Below are 13,231 nucleotides of genomic sequence, written 5' to 3'. Positions count from 1 at the left end.
CTTGTCAGGGCACAATGAGGGCTGGCTGCTCCCCAGGGATGGAGAGCTGAGGGGAACCCCAGTAACGGCCATGCCCTCACCGACAGGTGCTGTTCCACAGAGTCTGACTACGGCGGGCAGAGCTGGGGGCTAGTAACAGGGTCCATTGACAGCCCCAGATGTGGCAAGTGATGACCCAGGGCCAGGGGCTCCCATGAGGAGCAAAAGGAGATGGGCACAAGGACAGGGACAGGGTGGGGACAAGCTACAACATCCAACCAAGGGGTCCATCCAGGAGACCAGCTACTACAACGCAGGGTCAGATCCTCCCCAGACGTGGGGCTGGAGCTGGCACCGCTGCAGCGTCACAGGGCTGATGGCCCCAGGCTGAACTGAAATGGGGCCAGGGCTGGGCGGAGGGGGGAGGCTTGGGGGTGGGCAGGGATGTGGAGGGCTGGTGATGCCCCCAGGACCCAGACATCCAAGTTGATTTGTTGAGAAGCTGGAGAAAGTATGAAAGCTGCTTAGTAATTGCTCAGTGGTGCATGGCTTCAGGCACAACTGGTAAAAAAAAAAAAAAAAAGTAGGTCTTTTCTCTCTCTCAAAGTTTTCTGGTGGATGAAATATGCAAGAATCTATTTTTGGAGGCAATCAGTTAATGAGAGAGGGGAACTCACGTATTGCATTGTGCTCAGTGCATGGGAAACAAGAAGACTAAAAACGCTAACCAGCTAGCTAGCTAAAAGCATCCCTGTGTGTTTGCCATTTTATTTATATTTTACCTCACAAAACTGGAATATTAAATGAGTTTTCTAGGCACATTCCTAGCAACTAGGATTTACTTTTGTGAAACTAAAAAAACCCAAACATAGTGTTTCCAAAAATGAAATGTCCTTATCTTCTGGTTTGCTAAGCGTGGCTAAGGTGCAGGGCAGGCTTCAGAGAAGTCTGCCATGGATCAGAACAAAAAAACCCACAGTTTCTAAGTGCACCCTATTACAAAAGTCCCCTGTGACCGTTCAGCACCTAGAGAGCCACACCACAGGTAGGCTAGCAGCTGGCATTAAACATTATGAGTCACAGCATGGAATGGCTCCAGAAACAGAAGTTATCTCCCTTGGGGAGGACATGCTGGGGAGCCCTTCACAGGGTAAGGCAGGTCTTCCCTTCGCTGTGCAGCCCCACACTGTGTCACAGCCCTGTATTGCCCTGTCATAGAAATGCAATGTCCTATCCGAACTGGGTTCTGCAAGAAATTCTCTCCCCAGGAATCAGAAGGTTTCCAGCGGTTCATAACAGTTACTGCGGACTGCAGCTGCTTTTCATCTGATCAATTCCTTCACCCAGAAAAGGAAGAGGAGAAGGCAACAAAAATGGGTCTCCCCTAAACCTCATCTTTCCCCTTCAAATTTTAGGTATGTTGGCATTCAGCCTAACCTTTCTACCAGGGGCTTAGCAAAAGCAGTCGATGCTCTTGGCTTCTGCCAAAACCTCACCTCCCACAGCTGCTGCCTTTCCCTCTCCTCTCTGCTGCTCATGGCTGTTTGCAGCAGTGCAGTGAATGCATGATCCTGAGATCTGGTCCTGGAAAAACGAACCAGTGGCTTGGCTGGTAGGTATGTGGGTCCTTCCCAATGACTTATAAATCCTCTATGCTTCCTCCCGTGGCTCCTGCACAGCAGCCTGGCACCTTGTTGGCCGTGCACGGAGGCTTGGGGACACTCCTTCAGTGCATGTAGGGTTATACTGTGCTGGGCGGACGGAGCCCTCACTGGCTGGAAAGCACCACAGATCCCCAAAACTACTGAGAGCCGTCAGTCTGTCCCCCTGCACTCCCGAAGGGCTGCAGGGCTGGCTCATGGCACGCACGGGGGCCATGCATGTGCAGGGTCCTCGGCCCTAGATATAACTAAGAGGGGGCATGGGGCTCCCCGCCAGCCCCACTGCTAGCGACTGCAAGGGGGTGGCAAGGCACAAGCCTGTTCTCCTCCTGCCTTTTTGCTCTGTCGCATGCTAGCCAGAAATTAGTCCTTTGTTAATTAAATTAAACAGAAACCAAGTAATGACAGATTGTATAAACTCTAGGCAAGAATCTTCGTTTTCAATATTGCATGGAAACCTATGCTAATGAAGGGGAACAAAGTGGAAAAACGCCGGCATTATCTTCTCATTTATGCTATAGCGCCTTCCGTCCCCTCACTACATTTCACAGTGCTGCTTGCCTGAATTCACAGAGTTAATTGAAAGCAAGCAATAAAGGGCTTGTTACAGATCTGAGCAAGGAAAAGTAAAATAATGACACTGTTAAGCCAGCCTCAGGTATGCAGCTTCAAAAGAGTTAGGATAACAACGTCTGGCTCTGCCCAAGCCAGGCTGAGATTCTCCTCTGATAGCTGAGCTGCCTTTCAAAGGAGCCCCTAAAACTTAAAAGATGCTAAAAAAGGGCAGGGGATTATGTGAGCTGGGAAAAGCTGACACGCTAAGGATATGTTAAAAAAAAAAATCAGGGGAACCAGGTTGGAAGGGTGATGGACAGTTTCTAGTTCACCAAACTGGGGAAAATGCCTAGGCTACAGCTAGAAAAGTTAAGTATGGGTACAAGAAATAATGTATAAGATACCTCTCTTTTAAATCCATTTTACTAAAAGCTGTGCACCTTTTTGGCAAAATAAATCATACTTCTATTTCAGTTAAGCTGCTATTTCTGGGTACCAAAAGGACTCGTTCACGCGCTCCAACGTCAGCAGGCCCATCGCCCCAAATTCTGCCGTGCAAATTACAGAATTTCTTCCAGGAGACATACAGTTGGGGACCTGGCATCTGTGAGGGCAAAGGAAGGGAGAGCATGAAGGGGCTGCTTCTGGAGACCTGGAGCAGGGACAGGGGGACAGCTAGCCCAGTAACACTGACGCAAAGGCTTTGAGGCTTCACTGAGTGACACCGTATTTCTTGTGCATGTTCTGTCTAGGCTTTTCCTGGACTGTGTAAGTGCTTTTTTATAAACCTAGATTGTTGACCAAGGGATCGCTTTTTTCCTTATAAACTAGCCTGTAACTCCTCATAAATCCATCTTGCTGTCTCATGGAAATCACACTGACTTTTTACTCCTCAGTCCCTGAGGCAGCCTTTGGTTAGAGAAAACACTGTGGGAAACTGGTCATGTTTCAATAGCTATTTCATAGGATGGGCTAGTCAATAATTAAATTATATATTTTTAGACACTGAAGAAAATACTTTCAGCAGAGCCGGGAGCTATCCATGCTCTTCTTTCAGCATATTTTGAGAACACAAGGGCCACAATAGGATCTGAACTCAATGCAGAAAAAAAGAAATAAAAGCAACTGAATTTCCAAAGTCTTCATTAATTTAATTTACCCTGAATAATTCATGTAGTTCCTGTCTATTTTTTCTGGAGACTGAAAGGCTCTTTTAGAAGGTTGGTCAGTGTAATTGTCTCTTTTTACAGGTGAGTGACTGGAGATAGTATATGTACTACTATATCAGACAACAGATGTGGTTTTCCTGAAGTAAAGGCACATATACAGATTCTGCCAGATGTAGTTCTGAAAGAAGACAATTCTGGGCCCATGTGTTAAGAAACTTATACCAAAAAGCCAGCTTCTAACCTCAAACGTGAAACCAGTAGGAGCTACAATTTTGAGAATTAGGTTACTTAATCTACCTTAATAGTCACTTAATTAAGTGCCACTGTGTGTTGACCTAACGAGAAGAAGTCTGAAAAACACAAATGAGGGGATGGCAATAAACTTTGCAGGTGCCTTAACAATCTAATGACACTCAGAGCTTGAAAAGTCCTTTTCTCAGCTATGGTTTTATGTCCTGAAGTCTCCAACAGCAGCACCACTGGCCGTACTCAGGGATTGCTGCCTGCTTGCAGCGGCTTGCCTGGTCCTTTTCTGCACCAGCCCATTCTCACGCCAGATCAGCCATCCCTGTGGCAGGGCAGGGGACCTACGGGGCAGCTGGCCCGACTTAAAAATAACTTACTAAAAACGCCTCTAGAGATGCTCTGTCGATTCCCTCATCATGCTCCCAGTGTTGTAGAAACAACTGAGTCAGCGCATGTCAGGCGGCAATGTGTTTGAGTAGAGGGGTGGGAAGAAATGGGGCTTTGGGGAAGAGGATGGGAGACAGTCAATGCCTTGGGCTGGTATTGCCAGTGAAAACTTTGCCCTAGGAAGCCACAAAATCAGGGTCCAACTTCAGCAACCCTTTCCTCCTTTGAAAATCACCCTCACCGTGAAATTCGGCTCCCCAGGGCAGGACGCTCAGATTGGGGGTTGAACATATCAGTTAAAACCCATGGAGTCCAGCTTCACCAGAGTTCAGCTGTATTCCCTTAGCTACTGTCAAGAGTCCTACTATCTGGCTCTATGTAGTAGCTATCCAGACTGATGCAAGAGACGGGGATCTCTAAATTCAAAATCATTATTTTTTATGCCCCTGCTGGATATGAAGGAATGGACTCAAAACTCAGTAGTTCCATTGCTATAAAGGGCAATGCCCATCTGTGTACTTTGCTGCTAGTCTTCTGTCAGCTCTAAAAGCCTAACTTTTTGATGGAATACTGCAACTGGGAAGCAAATTATTATGAGAGCTCCAAATACATTTGAAGATTATTTCTTGGTAATAGAAAACACTCAGTAGGAAACTTCCCTTTTTTACCAGTCAAGGCAAAAGCTTGGTAAAGCTCTAAATGCACATCACGTAAGACTCAAACTGATGGTAGTCACATGTGACTTTGCTATGATAGACAAAGCCATTTTATCCTAAATAGCACATTGCCAAGAAGAATGAGGGAAGCAAATAGGACAGAACAAAAATGCTTGCTAGAAGATGATGGACAAAAGTATCACACTACTATTGCAGTAGTAGTAGACAGTAATTCAGGACTCTCCATGCACTAACAAAATGTACTTATCTGTGGGGTACAAGATAACAGGTAATCTTGAGGAAGCACTGTCACAGTCAGTTCTGTGATTAGGAGAAAGAATTATTAAGCATGGTAGGAGGGAATGTGATACAAATGCAACACTGAAGGTTGCCTCATCTTGTCTTTTCTTTTTCCTTTTATGCCTGTTTTACAGAACATTTTGCATTATTGTTCAAACTCCCATCTTGCTTCTCTTGCTGTTGCCCATAATGTTACTGTAGCAATTAGCTAGATAAGACAGGAGCTATTTGCCACAGTTTATTTCTTAGACATCAGGCAGACATTGGAGAAAAAAGCGGAGTCAGGGACCAGAAAGGTTTATGTGGACCAAATAAAATTAGCCCCCCTGAGTTTCAGAGATAAAAAATATAGAAAGCTGCCATACCAGGACATTTGTGTGGTTAAGTGATGAATGTTAAGGTGAATTCTTACAGGATTTCAGACAGAAAAACGTGAATTGTGACTTTTTTGAAGGATTGTTGTACTGAGTTTGGAATATTTTCATTTTCTGGAAATTAGAGCCTGCTGAAAGTTAACTGTCACCCAGCATGAGGAATTGCATGCATAAATCTTCAATAGTTTGTTTTAAAAGAAATGTCAGTCATCAAGGCACCTAAAATCCGCACACTGTTTTGAAGGGGGAAAGGAAGGAAGACAAACAACCAAAAGCCACATCTATATAACGTATTCCATCTTGGTGATACAAATTATTTGTGCTCTAAAAGCAGACTGTGAGAGAAAAACATTAGAGAAAAACAAGACATTCTATTGGGAATTAGAGGAGGAAAGAGCAAATGTATTTGTACTCTTATGTGGCCTGTGCATGAAGTCCCTGACCTTTCTATAGGAGAAAATTCTATGTTAGCAATGCTACTTTAATGTCTGACGTGAGCCAGGGAGCAGTCAAAGAGCATGCGTACTAACTGCCAGCAGTAATGACATGACAGTAAGTCAACTTCACTATACAGCTAGAATGGAGGGGCTTGAAAATTATGTTTCCACAGAGGTCACCTCTGTGATGGAAAGAGATGTTGATGAAGAGTTCCCACGTAAAAGTTGCTCTTTGACTTATCATAACTGGTGAGCTCCACAAAACTGTGTTAGTAAAAATGTCGTTAGTCGCAGGCATAAGATAAATGTTCTCCTTGAGAAGGCCTTCAGAGCTTTCCATTTGCTTCTATGGGTATTTCAGTCAGGGATCCCTGGTGTGTCCCAAAATATCCCATATCAAAAAAATTTACAACTGATCATCTATTTGGAAGAATTGCAAATAGGCAATAATGTCTAGGCTGGCCCAGAGAATTTAGGAGACAGACAGGAGAATTTAGTTATCCAGAGCATTTGGGTTACTACAACTTAGGAAGTTACCACTAATCAGCTGAGTTGGGCTAACTATGCAGGTGTCCAAATTGATAAAACTTTTAAAGTAAAATCCATACACTGAATTATTCCACCTTCTCCAGGGGAAGATTGACCCTAAAAACAAGTGTCTTAAAGGTGAAAATGATTTAAACTAACAAGTTTTACTTTGTAATAGTGGCCAGCTAAGAATATGCAATGATTAGTTATGTTGGCTCAGATGACAGACAAGGATTTTTATTGTCCTTGGTGGAGACAGTCTGCCGGAGTTAAGGTTTACAGAAGTATTGGCAATGCACAGGGTTAGCAATTCAGAGTAATCATACTTACCAGGCACATCACTGCACCCTCAGTAAGATTTCTTCATTCTGATTAATTTTCTTCTTCTAGGATCACATCTAGCTATCTTCCTATGGCTCTTTCTCCGTGATGCTACCAGTCACTCATCATCTTGAACTTGAAAGTCACCAACCATCCCTTTTAAAAATTATTTTAATCCAGTCAATGGATTAAATTTGGCATGCTGTAAGGCCTTGTCTCTACCAGAAGAGTGAGCCACTTTAATTAAATTGATTTAAACTCATGTAAATTACTATGATAGATGTCCTGAAGCTCTTTTAACCCATGTTTGTATTGATTTAGCTTGCATCAGTTCTGCTCCTGCCATTAATGCCAATCATGATTATTTTTTATTCAGTGCACTCACCTGACACAGACAAAGTCACAATGCAAGGAAAGAAAGTCAAGCTTGGATTTCTGTCCTTTGCTGGAGCCAAATGGAACTTGCACAAGATATTTCATGTGCCATGCTGAAAAGAGCACCGGAAATTATGGGACAAGAAAGAGAACAAGGCATGGATGTAGCAGAAGCAGGCAAAACATGCACAGAGACAAGCAGGGTTTGGGGAAAAGGTTTGTTTACAGCACTCTAGCTTGATACAGAACATTTGACAGCAGTGATGATAGTTATAAACCTGTATTTTCCATCTCATAAGCTCTGTCCATTTAGCTGTCATTTCCCATCATTAATTTTACTGTACTGAATTGCTGTGCTGGAGGAGCCTACACTTTTCGTCTGCCACAGCAGCTTCCCAAAACGCCATGAGAGACACCTAAAGAGGTTCCAGTGTCAAAAACATCAGGGATGATGATCTTCAAGCACATGTTTTTTTTAACATGACTTGTTAAAAAAAATGGCTGGGCCTCCAGGCTACGCTCAGGGGGTCTCCAGGTTTCATGCTGAAAGCCTACCAAATTGTCAAACTGATATTTTTCTAGGTATGTTTTCTTACCATAAAGCAGCTCCTAACCCCTCAAGACCTTTCAGAAAGCTGCAGCAGCTGCTGACACTGGAGTGTCACATAACCTTACAGCTGGGCAGGGGCCTGCAAAGATTTCTGCCTTGTTCTGTTTGCAGATTCCTGCTGCATTACCACCAAACACTGCTCCAGAGCTCATTTCCAGCTGCTTGTTGTAAACACTTTCTGTGAGTACTGGAGCCTTGAAGTGATCTGCAATGCAAGAAGACAGTACCCCCACTATGTCTGAAATCCAAGCTCTCGGGAAGGAGTGGCACAAAGCTTTTTTTTAAACTTGTGTAATATTTTTAGAGTTTGAATAAAATGACTGAAGTACCCAATCTCTTGTGTAGACCCTTTGTAAAGGGGTGCATGTCACCCACAGGGACTCCTAGTCCTGCAGTCAGTCCAGCAGGTGCAAAAGCCATAATCAATGCTGACAATATTCCTCCGGCTTGGAACTGCTTTAATTCACTACAGCTTTGCACATTGTTTGCCATGAACTCAGTGTGAATGACCACGTCATGGGCTTGTCATGGGATGTGCCTTGGAATTTCAGCTTTTGAGACTCAGAAGATCCTCACCTGCAAGAGAAAAGTATCCTGTGAGCAGCTATTGCGTTGGGGATTTAGGGTATTTTGGAGAACAGAAATATCAGCACTCTTTTTACCTGCAAAACACTAAACAGCTCATGCTACCTGCATGGCAGATGCCACACTGCAGAGGCCTCAGGGTTTGTTTGCTCCTAAACAACAGTAGTGAGGATGCTTCTTTCACCATCCCCTCTGCTCTTTACAATTTCAAAAGCTCCTCAACAGTATCAGAGGGTCTCAGAGACAGTGTGGGACATGTTTTTTGTATTACAGATCTCCTTCATTCTTTACTTACATTCTTTGATGTAAAATTTGAAATGTCTTAGTACATTTCATAGGTTTTGAAGAGATATTTGCCTTGTGGTAGCATTAATTTTGCTGGCCTGTTTTCTTTCTGATAAATTCTTCAGACAGTTTGAGGTGGAGAGACCTGAATCTGAATCTGCAAATGCAGCCTGTGCTGGTCCAAGGAAAGGGAGGACTAGCTCAGCAAGCAGAAGGACCTGCAATGTCTGGGAAGGCTTTTCCTGTGACAGTAGGCAGCAGTTTACATGATCAACCATCAGGCAGTGTGTCTTGATGGGTAAGAGTCGGCCTTGGAATCCAGGCGTTCTCCGCACTGTGAAACGGTTTGCATGCCCAGCACGCTCCTAGTACTTTGTCACCAGCATTTCTGAGCTGTGTTACTGAGTCAGAGAAAGCTGAAAAGCAGTCCTAGAAGTCTTGACTGGATTTAAAGGCAAAAGCAAGGCAATGAGAGATGCTTGATGCCAGCTCTGTTACCCAGGCCCTGCTTCCCTGAGAAGGATTTCACAGTATGTGCAGGAGCACATTATGGTGGGATTTACTTGCTTTTGCCTCAGCATGGGTGTTATGTCTGTTTGCTAAGTAGTTCTTATTGCTGAACATAGCTCTTGCTTTAGTAGGCATGGCAGTAAATGCTCTCCAGAATATGATAGTCGGGTTCATTAATCCCAGTGTAGTAAGAGCAAATCCTGGTTGCTTGTACATCAGGACAAGCATATTCTTCATTCTATTGCTCAACTCTTCCTCCTAAGTGTCAGGCAAGACAGGACTCCTGCTCTGCAGTTAGATACAAGTGTGCATAAAAATAAGAAGAAAACATATTTTTGGAAAAGCAGCTTATGCACCTGCAGCAAAAGTCATCCGGCTGGAACCAGGTAAAACTCCCACCTAAGTCTTGCATCTGTTGTTTAACCTGGGAGCTGGTTAAACTTGCTCTGAGAACAGGTTAAAAGGAGTAAGTCAAAATGAACTGGCACTCCAGTCAGTGAAGATAGAAGGATTGAATTTGGTCCAATGCATTTGCCCACCGACCTGGTTTCCACAGCTTTTTTCCTAATTCCGTGTTCATTCAGAGAATGCTTTATTAATTATTAGCATATTCTTAGACTATAAAACCTATTGTAGAGGGTATGGTGGGAAATAACTTCTCAGACCAACAAATCTAACGTCTGGAATCAGACAGGATTAAACACTGAAATAATTCTACTTTCCATTTACCCATCTTTATCTTGAATACTGCTAACGATGATGACATAATGATCTCATTAGGTGATACCTTCCTAAGCATGACTGGTCCTATTAATCATGTCTGCTGCAGATACTTCAGTAATTCAGAACTAAAATAATAAATAACAATCGAGCAAAGCCTTGAACCTGATAATATCTTCCATTAATCACACAAAATTGACTTATTTGCAAAGTGTGACTAGCAGATGTAATTTTTTTGCCCCCCAAAGCAATGTATTTTGTCTTTACTTCTAAATTCCTTCAGAATACTAGCCTTTGAATTTGCCTCAATGACAATCCCTGCTCTCACTCACTTGCAGAGTTACAGTTGTCTTGCCAGTGATATCTGCAAAACAGCGTGACAAATGCAGAAAGATAACATGGAAAGCACTTGACACTTTGACAAGGAGAACTTGCTAATATCTGGAGATCAATACTTATTTTTTAAAAATTAAAATGTTTCACAAAAATGTACCAAACATTCAGAATCACTGGAAAACAATAATAAATAGCCCAAACTAAGTGCTGCTCTGGAAGGAAGTATTCTTATTTTTCTATTCTTTTTTTTAATCTGTTACGTCTATCTATGAACAACCTAAATGGCTAGTGGGTCATACACATTTTGAATCTTCACTGAGGCAATAATCCCAGGAGACACTTGTCTCTAGCAATCAATCTGTCAATGAAAATGACGAAAGAGCTGAATCTCAGCCCTTTCCATAATTAGAATAATTCAGAACTTGTGTTGGTCAAACACTTTGTTGTTGTTTTATTTACATTCATTTTATTTTCACTCCTGTATAATGTCCTGTGGGAGTAAGTGACTTTATAGATCCTCAACCTTGTGTTTTTCAGTAACATTGTCCTAAACAAGTGAAAAACAGTAAAAAGGTTACTCTTCCCAGCTCTTTCCCCTTCTGGAGTTTTCTGACCCCACTCAGCACAGTTACACATGCATATACTGTTGAAATGCAATTCAGCACAACCAAAATGATAATTCATAGGATCGCAGGATAAATCAGGCTGGAAGGGAGCTCAGGAGGTCTTTGGTCCCTGCTCAAGCCAGCTCAGCTGTGTGGTCAGACAAGGTTGCTCAGGTCTCTGTCCAGGTGAGTCTGGAAAACGTCCAAGGAAAGTCTCCGGACTTTCCTCCCTGGGTAACCTGCTCCACATTTTTTTTGTTGTAGCCTGTACCCTAAGCATACAGCTATTTGATCTCTCTCGAGTATCATCATACTAGAAAAAGGGAGTGTATATTCCTGTATATTCCAGACTCTATGGCAGCCTCAAGGTTTAATCGAGAGTTTGAGGGTCCCAGGTGGCTTCAAGGAGTTAGAAATGGTAGAAAGCCATTTTTGCTTCCTACAGTCTTCCCAACCTCCGGTGCAGCTGACCTCAAAATTGTACCAAAAAAGCAGAAGAAAAGTCAGTGTAAAGGTCAGTCCTCTTCCTCTGCCTTTTAGAACTAATTAAAACCTTGCTGTGCTGCTGCAGACGTATGGATCAGCTCTGAGAAGATGGCTCGGTGCAGCAGGAGCAATAGCAGGTGGGAATGGATGTAAGGGAGGGCAGAGAGCAAAGACACAAGAAGTTTGAATTAAGCAGGGAGGGCAGCCAGTGCTAGTGAAGACACTGGCAGGGTCACAGCAGTACGATTTTAGATGGCCATACTGTGCAGACAAAACAAAGAGGGAAACATTGAAGATGCCACCACTGTTGTGATTACTGCTCAAAACTTGGACTCCTTTTGGTTTCCGGTTTTACCCCACGCATCCTCTCTTTAGCGTCATGCCTTCCGCAGCAGCCCCGGGCAGAGAAAGCAGGTTCACACAGCTCTCGCCATGGCAGGGCTGGGGTTTCCGTCCCTTGGGTCTCCCGCTGATCTCCAGCAGCTTGGCAGCCCTGCCTCTCTGTTTCCTCTGGGAGCCAACGGCAACAGTAATTAAAAACCAAAAGGCCTCTGAAAGCAAAGTGTTATTAACTAGGACAAAAGTCTGTCAATGAAAAGCATTATAATAAAAATAAGACATACAATATGTACGGTTCTTTTTCTCTTGGGGGTTGCACGTTCTCAGTTTGAGAAGCCCTTTTAGTTCCTCCACACAGTCTGGCTTTTCTCCCTGGTGAAATGCACTCTCATTTTTCTGAGGTGAACTTTTTTAGCTGTTGAAATACTTTTTCTAAATGTAATTCTTGTCCAGCAAAACTGCTATGTCATTTTGGCCTGGAGTCTGGAAGTATGTCTTTGTCACCTCAAGTGTTTGTTTGGAGGCTGCTTGTTCATAGAGTACATGGCCAGAAAGACCTTCAGATCACCTTATATGACCTCCTTCACATCACAGGCCGTTAGGTTTCACTGAGTTATTTTTGCTTTGAAATTGTATGATGAAACTAGAGCAGTAAAAAGACTCTTCGTCTAAGGGCAACTTCACTTTTGTAAACCCAGTTTTTCCTTATGCTTGTCAGTGTTGGTTACCTAGCTTGTATATGGAGTAATAAAATATCTCTGCTGTGAAAGTGTGTCTTCCTTCCCTTTTTAGGGAGTCAGCCTCTAGTTATTCTCAGATTAGTACTCCTAATTCACACGACAAAGCCTAGACATGTAGATAGCTCTGCACGCAGGAGAGACACTGGCCAGATTCAGTCCCAGAGCAAGAAAAGAGGTGAATTCTTGCAGACAAACAGAATAGCTATGTCTATTTTGTTGGTCCAGGAAATATTTCTCAAGTTATGGGTCAAAGTATACCTCCTTCCTGACTGTGTCCTTCACCATGCAAAGGAAACTCAAGCCTGCAAGCCAGAAGGTAGAAATGGCACAACCCACCACATCTTCAGGCCTGGACAACTGGGGCACTGAGTACGGTGCATGCCGTCCAGGCATAGGAGAAGTCTCTCTTCTTCCTGAACAGCATCTTTAAGGCAACAGATTGAACTTGGCCACTGACCAAGCTAGAAGCCAACCCAAGCATCTCCTCTGCAGACTGGCCTCTCCAAGGGATCAGCCAGAGGACTGCCGTCAGGCAAAGGGTTTCCCAAGTGTACGCATGAGAAGTAGGGATAGTACAAATGAACAAAGTTTGCAAGACTGAGTGCTCCATATTTGTGTATGTGCCTTAAAGACAAGCGAAGTAATAAAGCAAAATTAAACTGTCATATTCTTCCTGAAGAGGACTTCTCAAGACTTGTTCCTTCAATTTCAAAAGGAATTGATTTGATTTTTCACATCTGTGTATCACTTTTTCCGATTACTGAACAGTAGCAGGTTGAAAAGGGTTATTATAGTTTCATACAAAACTAGGGTTGTTTAAAAAACTTATTATTTCTGGACAAGTAGAGATACTTAAATCGGAACACTTTAGCTTGACATATAATTATGCAATGAGGAAGGAGAGGAAACATGCACTACAGCAAATAAGAATAATTGTAATGTGGATTATTGAAAAGAACAGGAAGACTGAAAATGTTATTGGGCTGAACAAAAATAGCATACACGACTACTAAAAGATAATTTCCTT

The sequence above is a fragment of the Apteryx mantelli genome, chromosome 3 (genome assembly GCF_036417845.1).
Source record: "Apteryx mantelli isolate bAptMan1 chromosome 3, bAptMan1.hap1, whole genome shotgun sequence".
Lineage (NCBI taxonomy): Eukaryota > Metazoa > Chordata > Aves > Apterygiformes > Apterygidae > Apteryx > Apteryx mantelli.
This window is presented reverse-complemented; position numbering follows the sequence as displayed.